The 21,805-nt window shown below is 46.8% G+C and overlaps 1 pseudogene; it reads right to left on the bottom strand.

The window, feature by feature from the left end:
- Positions 1-19,127: 19,127 nt before the first annotated feature.
- LOC149353215 (uncharacterized) lies at positions 19,128-19,845 on the bottom strand (annotated as a pseudogene).
- Between the last annotated feature and the right edge of the window lie 1,960 nt (positions 19,846-21,805).

Genomic DNA, 21,805 nt, shown 5'->3' with positions numbered 1-21,805 from the left:
TTTTCGCAGCACTGCGCTGCTCAATTTTCCATCGCTTCCATGCCAACCAGCCTTTACACGGACGTGTATGGTCCCTAACGTGGCCAGTGGCATCCGCTGCTGTGGTCTGGCGTACCACCTCCTTCCCTCAACACGCGCAGCCCTTCCCTCACGCTGTATTTGGAGCTCACTGCTCGACGTGAAATTCCTGTTTAGGAAGTATATCTGCATGTTTGTTTTGATAACTAGGAAAGAACAAGAGCGTCATTTTTTTTAGAAAGGAGCGCATTTCTGGAAACCTTAGCTATAGTCTAACTAGGGGAACAATTCCCATTTCTGCTGCCACAGTTGCTCAGTGGTTATAGTGCTCGGCTGCTGACCCGGCAGACGATCGAGGCTTCGATCCCGGCCTCGGCGGTCGAATTTCGATGGAGGAGAAATTCTAGAGGTCCGTGTACTGTGCGATGTCAGTGCACGTTAAAGAACCCCAGGTGGTCGAAATTTCCGGAGCCCTTCATTATTTCATCCCTCATAGCCTGGGTCGCTTTGGGACGTTAAGTGCCCCAAAACCATAAACCATAATTCCCAGTTCCACCACGATGAACAAACTGAGTTGAGGTCACATGAGGCGTACAGAAGCTCTAACAATCACTGCTTCATTGTTTTAATTGACTCAAACTGTTACGTCAGCCACCCTCTAGAGCAATCGCAGCAAATGGACAGGCAGCTTTTATATCGCAGTTCCCGTACACTCCCCTGGAGACCTCCAGTCACTTTGCATGTGGTATCCTTTGGCTGAACTCGAAACCGACACAACATGAGGAAAGAAAATTCAGTTAATTCCGCATGCCTATGCATGTTTACTAATATCTTGCGTGCAGTGAAAAAAAAAACACATACACGATATAGAGCCTTTAATTTGTAATTTCCAAAGCCCTCTTTACGGTTTATCTTGTAGCTTCATTTAGAAGTTCTTCATTTTAGATCTTCCAATTCAAATTTACAGCTAATTTGCTTATAACGTGCTTATTAATGCCCCCAGGCCGCCTCCTGCTTCAGCGTCCGCCAGCGCCATCTATGTGTGTAATCACGAGGCTAGTCGTCTGCTACAGTGCGAGTTTCGTTTATCATGCTGTTTGAGGACTGTCCTGAATATAAGCCTTGCTGTCTTTTGAAGAGGAGTATTTGCGAGGGAATGTAGCGTGCGTGGCAGAAATGTGGGACTACACCAGAAGCTTGCGTGATTCAGGAACCACCCTGATTATAGAAGAGCGCCTTTTGGGGGTATCTCCGGATTCAGAACACGCATTTATTGTGGCGTTTAAAAAATAATTGACTGTGGTTTGTCCCATGGCCATCCCGAGTAGAAGTGCGGAAGCAACGGCGCGGCAATCGCAGCGGCGGCGGCATCTCAGGGGGCACTTTGACTGTCTAAAGTGCGTAGAGGCGAAAGCGTTTCCGCACCACTTTGACTGCCTCTGTGGCACTGGTGACGTCACCACTGGACGACGTCCCACATAATTAATGACTAATTGCTTCGCCTTTAGGAGTGGACCTCGACAGCGTGTTGTAGCGCTGCCAGGGAGTCCACGGAACGCCACCGCCCATTCGGCGCGATCCCTTGCCCTTTGAACGCAACGGTTTTTGAGGAAATGTAATAGCGCAGTAATTCTCTGTCATCTCGGTGGACACCTAAACCGCACAGTACAGGAAGGGAGGAAGTCGGAGTGAAGGAAGAAAGAGAAAGAGGGTCCGTAATGAAGAAAATGAAAATTGTATTTGATTAAAGGGAATTACGCAGTAACTGTCTCACATATCTCGGTGGACACCCGTCATCCGTTTGTAGAGGAAGGGAGGAAGTGGGAGTGAAAGAAGAAAGAGAAAGTGGGGCCGTAATGAAGAAAATGAAAATTGTATTTGAGGAAAGGAAATTGCGCAGTTACTTTCACACTCGCTCCTCGCGCATGCGCAGTTGTGGCTCTCCGGGGCTTCACAAAATCGCTCACACCTAGAGTAGTGTTGCTTCCGCAACAAAAAATTTCTTCTAAATAATGTAGCATACTTTCACACACTCTTCTTCTTCAAAGCACTCGGCAACTGCTGGCAATCAGCCGCCTCCATGGGTAGTCTGTGAAACGAGAAAAATATTTCTGAAAGTTTTACTTACATGTAGGGAATCCCCTCCACGTACACTTAACACGGTCTTTAAATATACATTCCCTTCAAAATGATGTTTCCTACTTCCATAACCTGTTCTAGGATGAACTTGGCTGTTCTTCACGAAGGGACGACATCATAGGTGCATTGAAATAAAAAACAAATGCTTTTAAAACTTTTACTTCCATGTATTCCTATTGGCCCTAAGCCTACTTTCACCCCCAGTCAAATAAGGCTGCCGCGCACCCCTCCTTTGCTTGTAAACACGCGGATACGACGGGCCTGAATAGACAGCAGTGCTGCCAACCTCCAGCACCGCTTCTCCCCAAATTAGCCATAAAAATTCCCTAGATTTTGAAAATTTTGAAAAAATGTATATTTATGCGCAGTTCAGTAGCTAGTTTTATCGTGCAGCTACTCTATACCAGACGTTAATAAGCAAATTAGCTGTTAATTTGAATTGAAGGATCTAAAATGAAGAACTTCTAAATGAAGCTATAAGATTAACCATAAAGAGTTCTTTGGAAATTAGAAATTAAAGGCTCTATATCGTGTATGTGTTTTTTTTTCACTGTACGCAAGATATTAGTAAACATGCATAGGCATGAGGAATTACCGTATTTTCCGGTGTTAAGACGCACCCTTGTATAAGACGCACCTGCCATATATGCAGGCTGTCATTGAAAGAGTTGGTATATAAGACGCACCCTTGTATAAGACGCACCCCAATTTACCCAGTCAGGCTAGTGAGGCTTAATTAAACATGCTTGTGTGACCATCGTGAAATGCACCGTACCTGTGAGTTCTTAAGCAACGCTGAGTGATCGATAAGACAACACTCATGCCATACCCGCCCACGTCTTAGCAAAAAAAAAAAAAAATACGAAAGAACTCTCCTTATGTCCATAAGAACATTTTATTTTTACTTAAAACCTTCGAAGTCTTCATCTTCCCATGCGCTATCAAAAATTTTGCCCGTGTCTGGAGGCAATGCAGCTGAAACATTCTCTTTGCACAACGCGCGTACTACGTACAGAGCAAACAAAGTTGCAAAGGGAGGCTAAAAAAAAATGCCGGTTTGTCTTGGCTTGTCTTGACAATGGCGAAAAGCGCGATTGTCGCCATCTTTTGGCATTTCACATTACTTTTGCTTGGGGCCTCCGAAACAGCCGTGTGTTTATGATCCCGCAAGTCATCATCCCCGCTGTTTCATGATAAAGTTCACCTAAAGAAGTTGCGCATGGCGGTCCCCGTATTATAGCCGTTTACAACCGCGTTATTGGTAGCGATATTTTTGTGGTGAAAAAAGCTTGAACATGAACCTGAGTAATTTCTGAACTCGCAGAAAAAAAAGCCGAAAAATTCGCATATAAGACGCACCCTTGTATAGGACGCACCAGCAAGATTTTCGAAAAAAAGCCGCGTCTTATACACCGGAAAATACGGTAACTGAATTCTCTTTCCCCTTTTTATGTCGGTTTCGACTTCAGCCGAAGGATACCACATGCAAAGTGACTGGATGTCGCTTGAGGAGTGTACGGAAACTGCGATATAAAAGCTGCTTGTCCATTTGCTGCGATTGCTCTACAGGGTGGCTGACGTAACAGTTTGAGTCAATTAAAACAATGAAGCAGTGATTGTTACAGCTTTTGTACGCCTCATGTGACCTCAACTCAATTTGTTCATCATGGTGGAACTGGGAATTATGGTTTATGGTTCTGGGGCGTCTAACGTCGCAAAGTGACCCAGGCTATGAGGGGTGAAATAGTAAAGGGCTCCGGAAATGTGGACCACCTGGGGTTCTTCAACGTGCACTGACATCGCACAGTACACGGGCCTCTAGAATTTCACCTCCATCGAAATTCGACCGCCGAGGCCTGGATCGAAGCCTCGATCGTCTTTCGGGTCAGCAGCCGAGCACCATAGCCAACTGAGCCACCGCGGCAGCAGAACTGGGAATCGTTCCCCTAGTTAGACTATAGCTAAGGTTTCCATCAAGGCGCTCCTTTCTAAAAATAATGACGCCCTTGTTCTTTCCTAGTTATCAAAACAAACATGCAGGTATGCTTACTAAACAGGAATTTCACGTCGTGCAGCGAGCTCCAAATACAGCGTGAGGAAAGGGCTCCGCGTGTTGAGGGAAGGAGGTGGTACGCCAGATCACAGCAGCGGGTGCCACTGGCCACGTCAGGGACCATACACGTCCGATTACGTCGGTGTAAAGGCTGGTTGGCATGCAAGCGACTGAAAATTGAGCAGCGCGCTGCTGCGAGAAATATGTAACTTGTTTGAACATCGCCACTCTGACTGCTGGAGTCGCCCCGATGGCTCTAAACAGCTTTTGCGCCGCAGCAACTAAGCGTTTTAACTTGCAAATGAAACAGGCTTCGAGCGCGCGTCCGGTTTTGTACGGGCCTCCGTTAGTTGCAGAGAAAAAAACGAAAAGCTTATACTGTCTTCCCAACTTGAGAGAGAAAAACATACTCCCCGAGCAAATGAAATTTCCCTAGATTGCAGAAAAATACCCTTCTCCCCTGAGCGACGTCCAAATTCTCTAGAGTTGGTAGCACTAAAGCCCCTTGGTGTTTAGCGCCGCCGGATTTCGTTGCCGATGAGTTTCTTTGTACTCCTTCCGCGCAGCCACATAAGTCCACCGAAAGCTTCGCGTAAGTGTATATCTGACTTTTGCTTACCATATCCCCCTATAAGGGGCATGATGACGCAGAGAGTATGTCCCCTAAAGGGGCATGATGACGTAGAGAACTCTGCGTATATCCCCTAAAGGGGCATGATGACGCAGAGAACATGTCCCCTACAAAGGACATTGAATGTTCAAGCAGATACACGGTTATGCCTGGCACACGGCCGACCCAGACCTTCTCCCAGCCGACCCACCAGGTAGTACCAGGTACGCGCACAGTCTAAAAGAAAAAGCACAATCACCAGCTTTCACTCACGCAGCATCATACATCTTATCAAAAAAATCGACTTATCTTGAAGGTATCTGTTATTTCAACTAGTACTATCGATGGGCTGAGGCACGAGGATCGCTTGTAAATCGACACAACATTGGCGGATGGAGACACCGTGATCTCCGCAAAGACGCTATGGCAGCAAAGGAAAGTATTCAGCAACTAGTCGTGCTCGTGACCATGGAGGAAGAAGTTTTTTTTTACCTCCATGCTCGTGACGATATCACTCGGAAACCTGGCCATTGGTAACTTACACTGATCTCCACTAGGAGGCTGGATGGCGCATGGAGCGCCAGAAAGTGAAGCCACCGAAAGTAATCGACCTTGTCGCGGAAGTCAGCCTTTGGCAGTGCACGAAATCGGACACGGTTCTTTAGTTTTTGTTTTCCCACTTTGTCTTTTCTCCGCTCTCGTCTTTTCCCACGACAATGCGTACCTGTTCCGCCGTCAACTTAGCGAGAAGAACAGCAAAGTCTTCGGGAAAGACGTTTAAAAAATAACGGTCCATTGCATCTCAATGGGATGACACTAGCAGACGACAGGACGTCGCTACACACAGTAAGTATGAAGCCTCGTATGCTCAGCTCTGTGTCGTCCCGTGCCAACTCTGCTCTTTACTGTGCTGCACGTTTCCGCACTCATGCCCAAATGATGCTATCAATGGGGATAAATTTAAGAACGAATAGGTGGAAACCTTCACCAAGCAGCCGACTTTGCAGTGACCTTTTTACCAAATTATAATTAGACCGAACCGTAGCGAGGGCTAGGCTACTATCTGGTGAGGTGTCGACGGTGTTCGGTTGGTTCACATTAGCGCCTCCAAAAGGTATGATACTGCTTTTTCGACGGAGCGTGTCATGTACTGTTTCGTATTGTAGCAAGTTAAGCCCGAATGGGCTTTAATTCGTGGTGCTTAGTGCAGTTCACTTCTAACAGCGCTTCTCACGCGCACTGCAGCCTTCGTTTTTCTTGCCAGTCGTTCCTCTCGCGCTGTGACTTTTCTTTGCTGCACGAAAATTCAGTTTTATGATGACCTAGCCTCATCGTCATTCCACTACTTCTCCCTCACGCTCGGAAGACAAGAACCCAACAAGAACATAGTGTTTAATGCACGTACTCCTTTGCCGCGGCAGGGTGAAACCTGCGTGCCTGTTTTCTTCGGTTTCTCTGAAATAACAGGGTTCTGCACACAACGCTCACAATTCTCGCGTTCAGCGTGCTTGTTACTTTCATATAACAGGAGAGATTACACGAGAACAACGCAAAAAACTGAGAACAAAAGGGCGAAAGACGCGACTTTTTCCATTGAAATATACAGCAGACACCCGACTTCTGGGACAAGCCGTCCAACTTCCGGTGGCTTCACTCGCGCTCGTCTCGGAAAGTGGAAATGCGACATCCAGCCACCTAGTGGAGATCAGTGGCAACTTAGGACCAGGGCAAGGTCATTACTAGCGCTCTCTAGGATAGCCCTCCAAGGTCTATCCTTTGCTTTGTAAGGGAGCCCTCCCTACACGGAGAGGGGTCCCAAGTGCCATGTAGGGGGCTCCGCCCGCAACAATTATTTCCACCACCACCAGAGATAATTTATCAGGCGTCTAAAAATCGCTGGCATGCTACTCTGCATGGGAAAGGAAATTTGGGAGACAAAGACCGAAGGAGAGCGGTGCAGAAAAGGTAAAATGAAAGAAATAGAAAAGGGGAGGAGATCAAATGCGGCCACTAAATGAGTACTATGGTATAGTGCATCGGCGACTAATGATGATGAAGTGCGTAGTCCGAAAAATGGGCTAACAAAGTTGACTGCCTGAAGAATGAGTGAGGGTAACATGCAGGTGAAATTAGAGCTTTTCGAGATGTCCAAAATGAGTTGACAACTCAACAACTCAACAAAGTGAGTCGAGGTCACATGAGGCGCACAAAAGCTGCAACAATCACTGCTTCATTGTTTTAATTGACGCAAACTGTTACGTCAGCCACCTTCTAGAGCAATCGCAGCAAATCGACAGGCAGCTTTTATATCGCAGTTTCCGTACACTCCTCAAGTGACCTCCAGTCATTTTGCATGCGGTATCCTTCGGCTGAAGTCGAAACCGACACAACATGAGGGAATAAAATTGGTTTGGTTTGGTTTATGGGGTTTAACGTCCCAAAGCGACTAAGGCTATGAGAGACGCCGTAGTGGAGGGCTCCGGAAATTTCGACCACCTGGGGTTCTTTAACGTGCACTGACATCGCAGAGTACACGGGCCTCTAGAATTTCTCCTCCAAAGAAATTCCAGCCGCCGCGGCCGGGATCGAACCCGCGTCTTTTGGGTCAGCAGCCGAGAACCATATCCACTGGAATAAAATTCAGTTAATTCCACATGCTGATGCATGTTTACTAATATCTTCCGCACAGTGAAAAAAACACATACACGATAAAGAGCCTTTAATTTGTAATTTCCAAAGAACTATTTGTAGCTTCATGTTGCTTCATTTAGAAGCACTTCATTTTAGATCCTTATCAACATCTTATCAATTTGCTTATCAACATCTGGTAATTGGGTAGCTACAGGCTAAAACTTGCTACTGAACTACGTATAAATGTACAGTTTTTCGCAATTGAACGCTATATTTCGTATCTACAGAAATCTATGGAATTTTTTATGGGAAATTTGTGGAGAAGCGGCGCTGGAGGTTGGCAGCACTGCATGGCAGCCAGAATGAAAAACAGCTGATTTCACGGCTTTGCCACTTTTTTACACATCGTCTGGAATCAAGGTACTGACCGGATGTCTCAAGTGCGCGGAAAAATCAGTTTGAAGGCAGTGATTGCCGCGGGTCTGCCAAGATTGACTTGCAAGGAGCGCTCGTCTCGAAAATAGACGAAGACAACTTTAGCCCCTGTTCTCGGTCGGCACCTACTATCGATGACAAATGTGCTCTAATGGTGACGTGAGGTTCTGTTTATTTTTGTTTAGAAAATACCGCACGGCCATGAATCATTACAATGCAGCAACTGCCGGTAGACGGGAGCAGGCAGGTGCAGCTGGGAGCTTGCAATTTCAGTGCGGGAATTGAGAGCCTACACAGCCGGCGGCCGGTGCAACAAACACTCGTCTGCCTCGTATCCAAGTGATGCCGCTCAGATCGGGCTAAGCACTTGATTTTCCGTTGGTGTTGTGGCTGTGCTGCGGTATTTTGTGTGTGTGTGTGTGTGTGTGTGTGTGTGTGTGTTTGTGTGTGTGTGTGTGTGTGTGTGTGTTTGTGTGTGTGTGTGTGTGTGTGTGTGTGTGTGTGTGTGTGTGTGTGTGTGTGTGTGTGTGTGTGTGTGTGTGTGCGCGCGTGCGCGCGTGCGCGCGTGCGTGCGTGCGTGCGTGCGTGCGTGTGTGTGTGTGTGTGTGTGTGTGAGAGACACTTCTGCATCTCGCGCGCGCGAGATGCAGAAATTGTGATGTTTTATGCTCCATTTAGTTTGTTTCGAGAGACAGACAGTACTTGATTTGGTAAATTTGCCATTGTCACCTAGGGTGCAACGACCTTGTTCCAAAAAGGTCATTTGCTGATCTTCTAACTGGTCAGGGGACAACCATGGAAGAAGTTGGTTGGTTCTATGACTTGTGTGAAGGCCAATTTCAGGGCAGAAAGTTGAGCCACTTGAGCGTTGGCTGGTACACTGTAATCTGAATTTTCCACAATGACTGTGTAGAGGCAATGTTCAAGTTCGCATATGATCCAGGACAGTGAGGTAGTGCGGAGGCGATAAAGGTGAGACGGTGCAGTGGTGTGCATTATGTAATTGCATGTTTCAGCACTGGCGGAGTGATCGTGTTGGTATCGCTGGGTTTGGTGGGGGCAGTGCCTGAAGGGCTTTAAATACTTCTCATAGCTTCTAACATGCACTTTCTTTCAGCTCAGAAGAACACTTGGTTTCTTTTTATATATCTTGGTTTCTTGTAGCTGAGGCGCGTTGTATATAGGCCCCTCCAATAGAAAAAGGAACAACTAGTTTGTACAAAATACAAGCATTAAAGTTGAAAAAGGATATTAAATACCAAGAGGAAAAGTAACTTGAAAACAGTCACAGGTGTACTTGCTGCACACATTATGCAACAGCATAAGGAGCTTGTCAGGCCATCTGGCAGTGTCACAGTATCGTGTCATCAAGGGTAAGGCTTGGTAGCTTTGCCCTATCACAAACTAAGCTAAGTGTCAGTTATGGGGGCAATTATTGAGTGCTGAAACTTTCCCATAATGGAGCTGTCTGTATAATCTTCGAGCTGTAGAGCATTCCCAGTAATGGTTGCGTGTTTTGTTATTGTAAAATAACCTCGACTCACACACCATCTCCTCAGTGATGTATCTGTGATGTTTACACATCTTTTTCTATCAGTGAGGATTTTCTAATCATTCAACGCTCACTGTGGCCACTGCACCTCACAATATTTATTATGAATTGTTATACAGCATTCTCCTTGCTGTAGTTCGCTTTTACCACAGAGCAGAACCCCTAGTCACATACCATCAAGCTAAAAGCTTATCTTTGGTACGTATTTTATATATGCCAAAATGTTCTCTAGTCCTGAATATGCATTATGTACACTGCACTTTGCAGTACTTATTGAACAGGCAGCCTCTGTATGAAAGAAAACAGGCACTTTGAACTCAAAATTTTTTTCTTGATTGCACCTGAAAATGCCATATGATCATTGTACATCAAGGTAAAGCATGCTTGTATATACACTGCTTCTTCTGCAATAAGAACGGTCATGTGAAATGCTGGCTAAAACAATAAACGCACTTACTGAATGTATGTTGGGCAAAAAAAAAAAGCATTGGTGGCGCTTTCTGATTCCAACAACCATCACGAACATTTATGCCTTAACTCAGCACTACACGTTTGGTTTTATGCCTATTCATCACACGGGTAATGACCACAGGAACTGTACCAAGGCGGAAAGAGATAGCAGGGAAGGGGCAGGTCGGTCGACTTAAGTATTGGCAAAATAGAGTGCGCTCTGATGCGTTTAACACACAGAGCGAGCTGTTTCAACACCTGTGCCGCTTTCAGAGAGACTGCAACACGCTGCTGAGGGACTGGTAAGTATACTGGCAAACACACTGTCAATAAAGTGGCTGCTGGTGGGGCACTTCTTTGAACACAGTTATAAAGGCTTGTATTTGGCAATCCATTCAGACCACGGGGCTGGCTGTGAGCAAGGGCACAACCACATCACAGAGTTGCTCACACACTTGCAGATGTGTGTTGTGCACCTACACGAGGCAATGACAGTGGCAACAGGAACAGTGGCTGTGATATTACTCTCCACGCCAGCCAGCATGGTGAGTTATTGCCTTACGCTAGAGTTGCCACCGCAACTGTCCCTGCACCATCCCTAAGTACGCCTGCCTCTGTAGACGGGTCGTCCTAAGAGGCCGAAAATACAGCCCAGCAAACCACAAACCTCCAAGAGGTGTACAGATTAAGTCTGAACGTCTATGTACCGAGGCAAAATCTCTCAGACGTCTTATTTACCAACCTTTTTTCGTGGAAAACCTGGAGACGTACCCACGACATTATATCTGCCGTAACCTAGTTTCCTCGTAGATATAAGTTGTCACGTCCTGGGAATGTAAGTGAGATATATAATTTAAGAATTCCATATTTTTCAATCGTTCAGTATTTCGCGTTGCCTTACTGCATTTACAGTTGGAAATTGCCGTTGACTAGAAATTGGAGGCATGACCAGTGTTGCCCGTGTTTTTTGAGTGTTTTCGTGCTCGCTTCACGGCAACATTATCCTACCTAAAAAGAATAAAAATACGGGAAGTAGTAAAGACACATCTGAATGCACACCCATCAGGTTTCTGACTCAACTGTACGCATTTGGTTTAAAATGCCAGTCACTTTGGTCAGGATTCGCATTGTTATTTCATTTCTATTCTTACATTCAATTTATACCTTGTGCTACAGCCAATGCAAGCTATCTCAACCACACTGAAAAGTGAGGACACACTGAAAAACTTTTGTTAATCAGCAGCCAGGACTATAATAACCATTTTTGTGATTACGCATGTTTTATTTAACTTATCCAACTATTTAAAGTACAAAAAGTGGTTCAGTTCATTTTTTGGGAGTTAATGTTTCTCAAAAATGGGTTAAATCTGTTAATCGCGCTAGCAATGATAACTAACTATTGGAATGTTGAATTGAGGAAAGCTTTGTTTGGCATTTGTGCAGCTGAATGTGTGACCTGATATTTTTTTGGAACAAACTTCTTGAGTCCAACTTTTTATCATCACCAGCCTATGTCCACTGCTGGCCAAAAATTTCTCCAGTTAACCCTGTCCTGTGCCAGCGGCGGCCACCTTATCCCAGCAAACTTCCGAACCTCATCTGCCCACCTGACCTGATTCGCTCTGCTGTGCTTGCATTCTTTCTGAATACAGCCCGTTACCCTAATGATAATTAGTTGTCTTGCCTTCATTTTACATGCGCTGCCCATATTTCGACTATGATGTTTTTAACTTAGGTTAATAACATCGTAGTTGAAATAACAAAGCCGGCATGGGTTAAGGAAAAAAAACGCAATTGGAAGCCAACATGGTACCCCTTTGAAACTCAGTTGGAATTCAACTGGTCCCAGTTGGAGCCAAGGGGGAGGCAAATTGTTCCAATTTTCCAGCAAGTGGGAAACATCGGAAAACTGGGTTGGGAAACATCGTTCCCCAGTCGAGGGCCAAAGGGGAGGAACTGGGGACCAACTGAGAAGTAAGTGGTTCCATTTGTGGGTCAAGTGGGAAGCAAAAATTCCCAATTGAGGGCCAACTGGGCAGAACTAGTCGTGGGCAAAAACCAAATGGGAAGTTTTTTTACGGCTTGGAGGGACGATGAGAAGGAAATAAATGCTGCCGTGGCTCAGCAGTCATTAGGCGCAGAAATGAACGTACTGTGAAATTAGATTGAATCTAGCTTATCGGCGAATATCAATCCGATAGCACTGTGTGCACTGCATGCGAAAATGCCGGTAAGCGCTCTCCTGGCGAATAACGCCACTTCCCTCAAAACTCTGCATTGCGAGTTTAGCACGGGTCGCACTGCAGCGAACATATCGTGTGCCCGCGTCAAAGGGACAGTGAGGAGAGCTCTATTAATATTTTTATAGCAAAATCCGATAGTTCGGCATTTCGTGGTTTTGCTGCCACTAGGCCGGCAGCGAAAGATGCATTTATTTTTAAGAAATTTGGATTCGAAGTTGAAAAAGTTTTTCCCGCCGCTCTGATTCAAACTTGGGACTCTCTTATGACGACACAGGACTAAGTGACGTGAAACATGACGTGCACATGACGTAACGCAGACTGCGTGATTTCCGGCAGCCAGCAGTGCGGCCTAGCAGCAGGCGAAAAGAAAGCTACCGCCGGCCGCACGTTGAAGGCATCTATCGGCTATTGCGGCCGTCGCTACTGTCGCTTTGTTTACGTTTGCACCGGCGTTTAGCAAGCGTTACGATCGATCCCGTTCTCGAAGTCGTTAACGAAGTTCTCGCAAATAGACACCTTTAGCACTACTACTACTACTTGTGGCTACGGGGGGGGGGGGGGGGGGTACGCTCGCATTCTGCCACCCTTTTGAACGGGGGCACTGCTTGGAGCGGGGTGGGGATGTGGGGATGGGGGGGGGGATTCGCAGGCAGCGCGCGCAGTCCCTTTAGCATACCGTGTACCAATACCGGGAGCCCGCCTACCGCCGGCGATGCAGCAGGCACGCGCGTAGCTGTCGGGTACGTGGCGCCATCTGACGACGCCAAAGAGATTTGCGCATGGATTGGCTGCGCTTCAGTGATTCATGACTTTTCGTATCGCAGTGTTTCTAGAACCATTGGTTCCAGCAACACTGTCTTGTCCTACGACGTCATCACGCTTGTACTTGCGAGTTTGGCCTGTGTCGGCGATACCTGTATTTTGATTCTTGGACTTTTCTACGTTAAAAGAGCTTTGTTGTCAGTGTGAGTGGCGTTTTTGTAATCAGGAGCTGGTATTCTGTCGATACAAGCCAACTTCACTTTCTCCTCAATGTCCCTTTGATAGCAATGGTATTTTTCTTCTTTTTATTAGGCCCGCTCTCTTTCTATGTCCAGCCCGTTGTAACATATGCGTTTCGGGCAGGGTAACATTATCATTATTTATTTATAACTGTCCAACCACCGAAACGAACTTTTAATGCTGAGACCGTGATTACAGAGACATGCCGTGACTCATGAGTTCTTTTCTCCATGCCGTGACTGCTGCGGACCGGCGGGTGTTCGGAAACCGCGATGAAATTGTTAACGCCGCCATCGCGTTGACGTTCGTATCGTATTTTATCAATAATAGCGCGACTGCGCATGGCGATTACAGCTGTGAAAAAAGTAATATGCTACAATTTAAAAATTATTAACTTACTTTTTGTGCCACAGCAAGCAGACTACTAAGTATAAAAAAGAGACGATACAAACATGTGTCACTTTCGCACACTCCTCATGAGGGCCAGCCATGGCGGCAGTGGTTGAGCGCACGGCTCCTCCAAGGCGCACGGCGTGAGCGATTTCTCATCGTGTTCCGTGGGAACGTTGTGTTTCAAGAACCTCGACTTAGAACTAATTATTCGCTTATTATTGCTGGCGAGATTGTTCAACAGTTCTTTCCTTGATGGAGCTGAAGAAAGACAGTTTGCCTGCTTTTATTACTCAGCGAAGTGGACCCGGCTGGAATCGTGACCTTTCCTGGTGCGTACTCAGTCTCCGTTCACTCACTGAAGTGTATTTTATGCTATTTTTGCGTTCGTAATGAAAAAAAATGGCTGAGGCTTAGCTAAGGTTAAGCCTAGTCAGATGCGAAGCATATTGGTGGCTAGGCTTGGTAATACATGGCTTTCCTTGGTTGAATACTTAGTCATTTTAATACAACCACTAGATGCCTTCGTCGTGGGGGAAGACAACGGCATGGCTACAGCGGAACGCCGACTAACCACGAGACGCGCGTTGGGTGAGCGCCTGGATTGCCACGGAAGCCGCATCTGCCTCCCCGGTGGAGCGAGCGTTTCACCTACACCGAGTGTGAACGCGCGTTCGAAATGCGCGGGAATGCCGCTCGAGGACATTCCGGCGTCTGTGCGATGGCATCGTTCTCCCTCTCCCAGCGCGTGACGGCGATCTGTCGTGACGTCATGTGTCACGTGGTGTGACGTCACTGTACCACGTGGTCTGCACGACGTGCAACCACAGCGACGGCGCGAGGTGGACCCCCATCTTCCTCTGTCGTGACGTCATGTGTCACGTGGTATGTCACGTGGTGTGACGTCACTGTACCCCGTGGTCTGCACGGCGTGCAACCACAGCGACGGCGCGAGGTGGACCCCCGTCTTCCTCTGTCGTGACGTCATGTGTCACGTGGTATGTCATGTGGTGTGACGTCACTGTACCACGTGGTGTGCACGGCGCGTAACCACGGCGAAGGGCTGTAGTGTACCTCTAGTAATATGCTTCGCATAAAAATTCTAACGCATTTATCGGCACGTTATATTTTTACGCTCACTCGTTTGGCTGTTTTGCAATGCTCGCTGTGCATTGAAACAAAGGCTGGTGATGTATGCAACTGGCCTCTACAAGCGAAATGTGGACATGCGTTCGGATGGTGTACCGAAGTGCGTGTGCAAGCACAATCCGCTCAGCACGACTGCCTTTTAGGGCCGCAAGGGCGACCTTTTACGCTTCATAGACTTGCGTCGGTAAAAATGGCGTAAATTACTGGGCTTGTTTGTTGCGGTTGCTGTGCTATTCTCTTGTCACCTGTAAAAGTGAACAATTATGCTTTCTTTTGCAGCAACCCTGACTTACTGGGCTTGGCAGAAGAGTATTGATGCCACCGCAGCTGTAAACCCGACGGTTATGCTCAACGAGGAGATTCAAGATTCAGTGAAAGCGCCGAGCACAATAAAACACTGACGCACTCAAAAGTCATCTGCAGTGTTTTGGGCTCCCGTGATGGCCATGTACTCGCTTACTCAACTGTATTTGAGCTAGCTGGCGTACTTGGACGTCCCAAAGATTCCATAGGAAAGTCTGTGGCTGGGATGCAGTAGGTCTCCGTTCCAACCGGAATTGTAACAGCCCAGTAAACCATAAAACGTACCATAGACATCAGCAAGATATTTACGCTGGACATTAGACACCTCCATTAGACATCCATATTAGTACCGTTTACGAAAAATCTACGTACCTACAACATGAAAATTGGGGTCCAGTTCACGTTGTAGGTACATACTGTAGACATCACGCTCTACATTTATCAGATATTTGTGAACATGTAAGTACGCCCAGTCTACGTAGTCTAGACGTCTATATAAAGAGAATATGACTATACATAGATCAATATCCAGGTGAAAATTTCTAACTGGTTCCAGTCCTACTGTTTTAAGAGACACATTTCCAGACTGGAACCAGCTGCAATACGAGATGCAGCTGACACCTGTTACAATTCCAGATGGAACGGAGACCTACTGCATCCCAGCCACAGACTTCTATATGGAGTCGCCGGGACGTCCAAGCACTCCAGCTAGCTCAAATACAGATGAGTAAGCGAGTACATGGCCATCACCCCAAAACACTGCAGATGACTTCCTAGTGCGTCAGTATTTTATTGCGCTCGGCACTTTCACTGAATCTTCTCGTTGAGCATAATCGTCAGGTTAACAGCTGCGGTGGCATCAATACTCTTCTGCCGAGCCCAATAAGCCAAGGTTGCTGCAAAAGAAAGCATAATTGTTCACTTTTACAGGTGACAAGAGAATGGCACAGCAACCACAACAAACAAACCCAGTAATTTACGCCACTTTTACCGACGCAAGTCTATGAAGCGTCAAAGGTTGCCCTTGCAGCACTAAAAGGCAGTCGTGCTGAGCGGAGTGTGCTTGCACACGCACTTCGGCACACCATCCGAACGCATGCCCACATTTCGGTAGTAGAGGCCAGTTGCATACATCACCAGCCTTTGTTTCAATACACAGCGAGTTTGGCAAAACAGCCAAATGAGTGAGCGTAAAAATATAACGTGCCGATAAATGCGTTAGAATTTTTTCATTACGAACGCAAAAATAGCATAAAACACACTTCAATGAGTAAACTGAGACTGAGTACGCACCAAGAAAGGTCACGATCCCAGCCGGTGAAAACGACTTCTAGTCCTAATTCGTACTGACGGGTCCACTTCGCCGAGTAGTAAAAGCAAGCAAACTGTCTTCCTTCAGCTCCATCAAGGAAAGAACGGTTGAACAATCTCGCCAGCAATAATAAGGGAATAATTAATTCTGTGTCGAGGTTCTTCAAACACAATGTTCCCACGGAACACGATAGAAATCGCACACGCCCTGCGCTCTACCACTGCCGCCATGGCTGAACCTAGCCTCGTGCGGATGTGCGAAACTGTCACATATTTTGTATCGTCTCTTTTTTGTACTTAGTAGCAGGCTTGCTGTGGCACGAAAAATAAGTTAATTATTTTTAAATTGTAGCATATTACTTTTTTCACAGCTGCAATCGCCATGCGCAGTTTGCGCTATTATTGATAAAATACGATACGAACTACAACGCGATGGCAGCTTAGACCGCTTAGACAATTCACCGCACTTTCCCCGCCGCCGCCTGTCCGCGGCATAGAACAGGCATATGGGCAGCGCATGTTGCATGAAGGCAAGATAACCAATTATCGTTAGGGTAACGGGCTGGATTCAGAGAGAATGCAAGCACAGCAGAGAGGATCAGGGCAGGTGGGCAGATGAGGTTCGGAAGTTTGCTGGGATAAGGGGGCCGCCGAAATTTTTGGCCTGCAGTGGACATGATTACAGTGTTGACATGATGATAAAAAGCGGGACTCAAGAAGTTTATTCTCAAGAAATATGAGGTCACACATTCAGCTACACAAATGCCTAAGCTTTCCTCAGCTCAACATTCCAATAGTTATCATTGCTAGCGCGATTAGCAGATTTAAGACATTTTTGAAAAAAAAAAATAACTCCCAAAAATTGAACTGAACCAATTCTTGCACTTTAAATAGTTGGATAAGTTGAATAAAACATGCTTAATCAGAAAAAATGGTTATTATATAGTCCTGGCTGCTAAATAACAAAAAAGTTTCTTAGTGTGTCCTCACTTTTCAGTGTGGTTGAGATAGCTTGCAGGCTGTACCACAAGGTATAAATTGAATGTAAGAATAGTAATGAAATAACAATGCGAATCCTGACCAAAGTGACTGGCATTTCAAACCAACTGCGTACAGTTGAGTCAGAAACCTGATGGGTGTGCATTCAGATGTGTCTTTACTACTTCCCGTATTTTTCTTCTTTTTAGGTAGGATAATGTTGCCGTGAAGCGAGCACGAAAACACTCAAAAAACACGGGCAACACTGGTCATGCCTCCAATTTCTAGTCAACGGCAATTTCCAACTGTAAATGCAGTAAGGCAACGCGAAATACTGAACGATTGAAAAATATGGAATTCTTAAATTATATATCTCGCTTACATACCCAGGACGTGACAAGTAATATCTACGAGGAGTCTAGGTTAAGGCAGATATAATGTCGTGGGTACGTCTGCAGCGTTTCCACGAAAAAAGGTTGGTAGATAAGACGTCTGAGAGATTTTGGTTTGGTACATAGACGTTCAGACTTAATCTGGACATCTATGGGAGGTTTGTGGTTTGCTGGGAGGTGTCAGCTGCATCTCGTATTGCAACTGGTTCCAGTCGCAACTGGTTTAAGGAACAAATTTCCAGCTGCAACAACTGGAAATGTGTCCCATAAAACAGTTGGACTGGAACCAGTTAGAAATTTTCACCTGGATATTGATCTATGTATAGTCATATTCTCTCTATATAGACGTCTAGACTACGTAGACTGGGCGTACTTACACCGTTTACAAATATCTGATAAATGTCGAGCTGGATGCCTGCACTACGCACTTATACCGTGGACTGGACCGCAATTTTCGTGTTGTAGGTACGTAGATTTTTCGTAAACGGTACTAAAATGGATGTCTAGTGGAGGTGTCTAATGTCCAGCGTAAATATCTCGCTGATGACCATGTGACATTTTATGGTTTACTGGGAGTTGTGCATTTCTCTCCCCTGGAGGTAGATGTGGAGGGATCCTGTCTCTACTAGGCAGCCAGCATGTAGAGATAGCCCGTTGTTATCTAGGTCAGTGGCAGTGTCCCCTGTGCCCTCTGCTGACATGGATGCATCCAAAGAGAAGTTGCGAAGTGCGGCATGCGCAGTGATGATGCACACTGTCCACTCCCACAGGTGGTCGTGCGTCCAGTGCCTTTGAAAGCACTGGAAGTAGCTATTCGGCCCATCGATGCGGCGCTCAACCACAAATAGCACGAAAGAATGTGGCATGTTGTACAGGTCTTCAGCTGGGTCCGGTCTGTGATGCCACGCCACTGATGCAAGCAGCCATGGCTAGCTCCAATGCGTAGACACTGTCTCCTAAATAAGAAAAAAATTACAAAAGATTTCTCGGTGATTTCAACAGCCTTACACGACGGTCTGCTATACAATTCAAGACTCATGCCATGTAGCCCTCAGCCAGGCTCTGCACAATATGATATTCATGAGCATACAGACAACACAGGATGGTGATATATAAGTGAGCACCGCAATAAGGTCAGTTTTCTACCGTTGTACTGATAGAAATCATGCATTATGATTGCCTACACAACACAAATGCTGTCAGGTGCATTTTGCCTTGGTTTCTTAGACAGGAAATATCATGTATTTCAACAACGTTATATGAGTGCTGTGTTTCTGGTGCAATTATAAATAACAAAATGGTGAAAATACACTGCATCATAGTGTAAAGTGTCTGCATTGGTGTAATTGGTCAGGCTCATTCGTGTAGCTTTAGCATATCAGGGCAAATGCAGTGCGCTGGAGCTCAGCATATGTGACTGAGGTCGCCCGACGGCTGACAGGGCCTTTTTACTGCTTACCCAGAAAAAACTTCACCGTCGTCCAGCAGGCCTTCCTCCGCCTCGGAGTGGCGCCAGACGACCGCGTCGTGGAAGGATCCGGGTCAGCGCGTGTCCACGGCCAGAATACGCATGTTCGCACCACAGATCTGAGAAAAAACACGCATAGAACGAACTTACTCTCTTTGCCGCGGTCCGCACTTGTAGCCGAACTCATGCGGACGAACACAGAGGTCGAGGTCTACTCACTCATGTGCGCAGCGTAGAACCCCTTGCGACTTGCTCGTAGCGCTGGCCCGCGGCTTCTTCACGGCGATGAGTATGTCATCGACACACCCGATGAAGCCGGGGATACTGCCGCGGCGAAATTTAAAGCGAAGGAAGCCCTCCTTCGCCGCCGCCTTCTCTTCGGGTCTCGCCGGAAAGCGAACACATCCCCTTCTGCGACCCAACGTTCAAAATAGTCTCCGCAACCCACCGCAAACACTTGCTCACAGTCGGTGGGGCTACGCAGACGTTTGCTTCGTTTCCTACGGTGCCTTGAAACCCACCAGTGGCGAAGAAGCGCAGCGCGCACAGCACACTTGCCGATCCAGCGACAGAGCACTCACCCGCACACTCCCAGTTCAACGGCGAAGTCGTCGCACATCCATTGTGCAGTCTCCTTGAAGCGTCGAAACAACCTGTCTCGCACTTCAAAACCGTCTTCAGGCACCCTCCTAAACCGTTGCTCGCTGGGAACAGCCGCCATTTTCGATCACAAAGATTGTGAGCGGTTTATGGGCTACCTTTTTCGCTCTCGAGTTTCAGCCCGCATAATTAGGTGCGCAACGTCACCACTCCAGCCGTGTTCACAAAGTCGCCGTTGACGCAAGAACCGCCGGCCAAGGCCGACCAATGGGAGCGTTGCATATGGCAGCATTGTGACCGTTTAGTATTGAGAGCGGTGCAGAATACGGCCCCAGATCCAGTTTTTTGTAGCAACGTGTCTGCTACGTTGTCCTTTTTTTTTTTCCAGCATTTAAGGAAAGTCCGCCAAGTACGAAAAAAAAAAATAAACACGCGAGTGCGTGCCCAAGGGCGGCCTGAGTGAGCGAAGCGCGCGCGCCTACCGTCTCGGAGTGGGCGGCCGACGCCACTCTCGGCATAGTTTGGAAGTTCGTCAGCACATTCATCTAGAACATGGAAAGCGCGCGCCGTGGTCTGCGATAAGTGATAGGCACGCTATCGACAGGCAATACAGATGGAGCTTCTATTGAGATATGGCACAGAGGAAACGAAAAGGAAGGAAAAGCTCCGGTACGCCACTTTTCGCGTATACTTGAAGGTAGCCTTCGTTTTTTTATTTATTTTATTTTGATCATTGTTCATCCCGCCAAGCTGAGCGGCGGCGGCTAACTTGGGCACAGCCAGCGCGCACGTTTCGTTAGTTCGAAACGCGGTTGGGAGCGCTGGAATATGATCGCGCATGAGCGCAGTCACGGTTTTTTTTTTTCATATTTCGCGCCCTTTCTTTAAATGCCGAAAAAAAAAAAGGGCCAAGAAAGAGGTTCGTTGCTATAAAAAACTGGATCGGTCCTTTCATAATCCCCTCTACAACTTAACGAAGTGCATTTGACTCTAAAGGGAAAATTATAAAGCTTGCATAAATAATTTTAGGTAATTCACAAATTACGTAAAATAAAAAACTACTCGGAGCAGCGCCACACGACTGGAAACAATATGTCACTGGTTTCACCCAGCTCCAGTGCGCGACTATTTTAGCAGGCTCGGTTCAAGTTACGTGAAACGCCCTGTCTATAGTTCCCGTTGTCCACACCTGTTCCATTCCCGTGATCGGGCTAACACGCTGCCTCGCAGCGCATGCCTTGTAGCTCGTGCAACCTTTGCTGTCGCCGGGTGGGACGCACGGCCGTAAAACGCCACCAAACGCTTCGAATTGCTTTTGACAAAAGGAAAGGCGCAGTAATTGTCTCTCTGGGTGGGCACCTCAACCTTACCAGGAGGGAAAGGATGAAGGAGGGAATGAAATAACGAAGAGAGAAAGAGGTGCCGTAAGCACTCCGAAATAATTTATACTACCTTAGGCTCTTCCACGTGCATCACACAGCACACGGTCGCCTTACGCATTTCGCTTACATCGAAACCCGGCTGGCCGGTTTCGATGGAGGGGAAATGCATACGGCACTCGTGCGCAGTGCGGACCCCTCTCGCACTCTCTGAGTGCGTCTGCGTGGGGGTTACAGTGTACTTGAAAGGAAAGGTGTGGTACAGAAGCGGGTCGGCATGCACCTCGACCATACCCTGAATAATAGGTGTAAAAAAGAGGTGAGACGGACAGAGATTGAAAACAAGTCAGAGAACGTTTACCCTTGCTATTCGACTTTGCACAGTCTCGCGCAAAAAAAATCGGCTTACTGCATTTCTGCATCAGTAAGGTATTGGTTGAGGCCGATATTTTTCATCGACCCCTGCATGGTGTCTGCTCAGACAGGAAGGTACACTCAGCGCGTACTCCTTACCACGGTTGGAGCTATGAAAGCTAAATAATTCTCTCCTCTTAGATGAAACGTTTCAGCGCGCTGTAGCTGCTGGCTTCCAAGATACGTGGGAATGTGCAGATCTTTCAGGGTTTCAGAGGTGGGATCTATTTAAGTAGGATTTGAAAAATTTTGCTATTGAATCATCATCACGGATCTCATTCCTGAAGC

The sequence above is a fragment of the Amblyomma mixtum genome, chromosome 3 (genome assembly GCF_055824585.1).
Source record: "Amblyomma mixtum isolate Tamu chromosome 3, ASM5582458v1, whole genome shotgun sequence".
Classification (NCBI taxonomy): Eukaryota; Metazoa; Arthropoda; class Arachnida; order Ixodida; family Ixodidae; genus Amblyomma; species Amblyomma mixtum.
This window is presented reverse-complemented; position numbering and strand designations above follow the sequence as displayed.